A 5,047-nucleotide genomic window follows, 5' to 3' on the forward strand; every position below is an offset into this window, starting at 1 on the left:
TTTCTTTCTTTCTTTCTTTCTTTCTTTCTTTCTTTCTTTCTTTCTTTTTTTCTCGCCACTGGCCTGCTAAATGAAACTGCAGACTGGCTGAGCCGGACGATCGTGAGGACTGAGGCACTTTATTTGATGGTTGAAACTAGAAACGTCTTTATTAGGGCAAAATGCAGCCAGAGGGCCAGGGTGGCGCCTGCTGGGGGGTGGGGGTCAGTGAGTGGCTCCCCCAGGTCTGCGGGGGCTTTCCTGCGTAGAGAATGGGGACCCCCGTGGCTGATGGCTCGTCCCTCCTGTCTGCAGCCCCACGTCCGGGCAGCGCGGCCATGCGGGGAGGGGGGGGGGGGGCGGTCTTCCCAGCCCCTTGAGAGCCGAGGCTCAAAGAAGGCATCACTGTCCTGTGGGGCTGGTGGCTCGGACCCCCTTCCTAAACCGGGGGGATGGCGTGCCTCCGCAGATCCCATCCCTGCAGCCCCTGCCCCTGGAGCCCCCCACCCATGCTTTGCTGGGGACCAGCGTGGCCCAGGGAGCCGAGGGGGCCTCCAGGGAGGGGAAGGGGGCAGAGGACACACGCCCACCCCGGCAGCAGGACGCCCCGCCCCTTCTGGGGGGCCCCAAGGCCACCCCGGGCCCACCGGGACCCTGTGTCTCAGGCCGCCCCAAGGAGACCCGCCTTCTGGGTCGAGGGGCAGGTGCTCTGGAGTGGCTTTCTTCCTCTCCTGATTTTTATTTCAGGGCAACATTTGTTTCCTTGCGGCATGACTTGCTCCGGCCTGTGAATGGCAGCCACAGGCCCAGTTGGTAGGAACTGAGGAGATAAATATGCCTATAAATAGTTTGGTGGCGGTTGTCGGGGCTGTTTGCTCAGCGTTAACCCGTTCCTCCTCCACGGTGGCGCCCGGACGGGGAGGGAAGCAAAGCCGAGAGCAGAAGTGGGGAGGAAGCAGGAGCCGGCCTCGGGCCCCCAAGTCCTCTGCACCCCGGTGGCCGGCCACCAGCAGGCGCGGCTGGGCCCGCCTCGGCTCGTGCCCTCAGCGCGCGCCCCCAGCACCCCGTTTAGGCTTCTGCGTCTGTGGAACGGCGTGTTTGTGCACGTTGGGAGGGTCCCTTCCCCAGGCCAGTCCCCGTCCCGGGCTAAGCTTGTTCCTGGGCTCCTCCTCCCCTTCCTCCATCTGGGGTGTCCTGGAGTCCCCGGTTCCCTCGGGCCTGGACCCCAGCGCCCCGGCAGAGGGTGGGAAGAGCCCAGGCAGCCTCCAGAGGAGGGAGCAGCCATGAGGTCCGGCTGCCAGCACAGCACCCAGAGCCCGGCGTGCAGGGGCGAGGACGGCTCAGGGACGACTGCGGGCCATGCTGGTCGCTGGTGCAGCCTGTGTTTGCTGGCGGGCCCCGGAGGTAGGGGCTGTGTCCCCACGTGCAGGTGCACCGTCACTTAGAATCCCCGGCCAGGCTGGGTCTGGGTGGGAGACGGACGGAGAGCCTGCCCTGTTTGTAGGTCCCGAGCGAGAATCAGCTGGGGTGAGGAGGAGAGGGCGCGGGGCCGGCCGGGGGCGCTGTTGATGGAACCCCGTTTCACTTTGGTGGGATAGCCTGTGAGCCCCTCTTCCCTGGGGGCTCTGCTCGTGCCACAGTGCACTGTGATCTCAGACACCTGCCCACCCACACGCACGGCAGCCTTCTCCACCAGAGCCCCGGTGCCCAGCGGCACACGGGTGGAGACACAGACGTGGTCCGGCCACACCGTGGAGGGTGACTCTGCCTTAAAAACGGTGGCACCCTGACGCAACATTGAAGGTGCCTCGAGCTCGTGAAATCATCCAGAATCCAAAGGGCGGATCATATAGGACTCCACTCGGAGGAGGTCCCTAAAGAACCAGATTCAGGGACAGAAAGGGGAAGGGGGGACCCCAGGACCTGGGGCGGGAATGGGGAGGGAGGGTTTCGTGGGGACAGAGTCTCGGTTTGGGAAGATGAGAGAGGGTCCAGAGAGGGATGGCAGGGGTGGTGGCACAGCAGTGGGGGCGCACTTACGCCCCTGAACCGTGCACTTGAAATGGTTAAAATGGTGATGTGTCTTTTACCACAATTTTTAAAAAGCACACTCTTTTGTTGCCAGATGTCAGGTTACATATGGAGCTGGTGTCTGGGGCCAACCTCCCTTGATATTTGGGGGGGGTCTTGTCGGCCGGGGACCCCCCCCCCACCGGCATATTAACAATGCAGACGTGAGGGTTCTGGGGGAACGCCCCTGCTCGGCCGCCAGCTCACACAGTGCTTAGCACGGGGGCCAGGGAGAGTCGGCTGTGATTTAGAAGAAAAACAGACAGATTTGAGCAATCCATGGTCTACCTCGCTGCCCCCAGGGCTCGGGGAAGTGGTATATTAACCAAGGAATAAAGGAGAGGAAAAAAAAAGGCCAAATCACATCTCCCTGAAACAAAGAGGCTTTTTACCAGGAACAAGCCTTGATAAAAATTACAGTGGCATCGCAAGCCATTCAGCGCCTGCCCGGGGCGGTGGAGGCAGTGAGGAAATAGGGGTATGGGGCTTGAAATAGGAACACTGCCGTCCCTGGAGCTTTGCACGGATAAATAATCGTCTTAGAATAATGCACTCGCTTTAAGCAGGGGCCAGGTGGTCCGGGCTGCTGGGCAGAGCCCCCCGCGGCCCTGTGTCAGCTCGGCGGGACAAGGGACTCGGGGGCTAGGGAGGAGCGTCCAGGGCCATGGGCTCCTGGGGCCCTGTCTCAGCAGGCAGCCCCTGGGCACCCAGGCCTGTCTGCGGCGGGAGCTGAGGAGGGCGGGGGCCCCGGGGCAGGGGCAGGTGGTATGGGCTGTGAAGCAGGCCCAGGGCCCCGTCTGCTGCTGTGTGTGGTGGGGCGGGAGGGCAGGAGGAACCCCTCTGACTCCCCTTCTGGATTCACAGGCTGGCCCCCCGGGAGGCACAGCTGACCCTGAGCAGTCTGGAGGCCAGTTCGTAGGATGTCCAGTCTCCCAGGCTCGGGGCTGTGGCTCAAGCTCCCCGCTCTGGCAAAGGAGCTCAGCTGGGCCCTGCATCCTCTAGAGCATCGGTTTCTTTATCTGCGAAACGGGCAGGCTGAACCGCTTCATGGAACCATGGCAGAGGAAGGACAGAGGGAGTCTGGGAGGGGCGACGGCGGTCCCCAGGCCACCCCCCTGGAATGCTGTGACGGAGTACCGCAAATGGGGGGTGGCTGAAAACCACAGAAGTTGATTTGCTCGTGTTCTGGGGGCCTCTGGGATCACGTGGCCATGCCCCCCCCCCGTGTGTCTCCCTGTGTCTCCTCTTCTGAGGACACCTGGCACGTTGGACAGGAACTCACCCCAACACCCTCAACTTGACCTGCTGCAAAGACCCTGTCTCCAAATGAGGCGACGTTCACAGGACTGGGGTTGGGGTTGGGACAGAACATATCTGTTTGGGGGACACATTTCAACTCACATAGTCTTGGGAGCTGCCCCATGCTGGGGACATCCTGGGGACTGTCCGGGGTGGGCTGTGGGAGGTGGTGGGGACCGTTCCCGAGCCGGAAGGCCTGGACCTGTGGCTGCGGGCGCCGGACAAGCCGCCGGGCTGTTCTGACCTCACCCCAAAGAGGAGGCAGCCCCGGGGCCTTCCCTGCCTCACCCAGCGCCGGAGGTGAAGGGAGAGCAGGCATGAAGGTCAAGAGGCCGCCATGCCCGCCATGCCTCGGGACTGGGGAGACGAGGGAGGAAGCCCCACCTTTGTGGGGAGGTTTCCCTGCAGGAGCAGCTCGGAGGGGGCGGTGAGCCCAGCACCGTCACCATCCCAGGCTCTCGCGGACCCTAATGACGATTCTGCGCCATCGGCCCTGCAGCTGGGGCTCGCTGCCCTCCGGTCCCTGTGGGCAAAGTCCCGGGCGTGGGTTTGAGAATATAAGCGACGATTGATTATTATTAATATTTGGCATGTTTGCAGAAACGTCTTTTCTCGGTGCTATTAGTCGGCCGCGGTAATAGCAGCCGCACCACCGCTCTGGGCTGGCGGCTGCGTGGCGAATGCCAATGAGCCGCGGGCCTGAGGCCGCCTGGTCGGGAGGTGGGTCCCCGGGCGGCGGCGGCTCCTGGCGGGGGCGGTCCTGGAGGCGAGCCCCCGCGTTTGCTGTGGTCCAGGAAAGTGCAAGAACCCTGGGGAGGCAGAACCCCCGACTCCCACTTCCCTCTCTGGCAAACCGTTTCCAGGAGCAGGTCTGCAGTTCCAAGACCCCTTCCGCCGATGAGGGGGCTTCTCCTCGAATGGCCGCGCCCCACAGAAACCCTCCGAGAAACAGAGACATCTCATTTCCCAAGGTGGGGAGGCTTCCGTAGACCCAGCCTGACTGAGTGCGCGTCTCCTCCTCCCGGCGATGTGGCAGCTCGTGTGGACTTCCAGGCTCTGAAGCAGGGGGAGCTTGGGGGGGGGGTCTCGAGGGGCCCAGTGAGGAGTACTCCTCCCTGCTTGGTTGGAGAAGTCAGGGTCAGAAGATAAGAACTAAATTCCCACCTTATTTCTCCACAAAGAGCTCACTGAGAGGGCAGGGCAGGCTCGGGCCGAGCCCCAGAATCACAGAATGCTCACCTCACCCCTGGAATGCTGGGCCAGGCGGGTGGGTGGAGGGAAGGCAGTCCTGAAGGAGCGGTAGAGAAACTGGCCCCCTTCCCAAGGTGGGGGCCGCGTGGAGCAAACCCAGGTATTCGTCCCAGATTAACCAGAGTCAAGAGGGAGAAGAGCCATGGAGTCGTGTTAATGGGACTCATCCTCAGGGAAAGAAGCAGTGACACGCCTGCCTTCTACCTTTACTGTTAAGAATTGCCCTCAAGATTGTCCTCACATCCATCCGTCCATCCATCCATCCACCCATCCATCCACCATTCATCCACCATTCATCCATCCTTCCTTCCATCCATCCATCCATCCTTCCATCCTTCTATCCATCCATCCATCCTCCCATCCATCCACCATTCATCTGTCCATCCATCCATCTATCCATCCATCCATCCATCTGTCCATCCTTCTATCCATCCATCCATCCCTCCTT

At 62.0% G+C, this 5,047-nt stretch overlaps 1 protein-coding gene across 5 annotated transcripts in view; it reads left to right on the forward strand.

Moving 5' to 3' along the window:
* Window positions 1–5,047, forward strand: part of PRDM16 (PR/SET domain 16) — a 255,306-nt gene that overhangs the window by 25,787 nt on the left and 224,472 nt on the right. The window lies entirely within an intron of this gene.

Source organism: Herpailurus yagouaroundi, unplaced genomic scaffold, assembly GCF_014898765.1.
Source record: "Herpailurus yagouaroundi ecotype Mexico unplaced genomic scaffold, PumYag 77, whole genome shotgun sequence".
Lineage (NCBI taxonomy): Eukaryota > Metazoa > Chordata > Mammalia > Carnivora > Felidae > Herpailurus > Herpailurus yagouaroundi.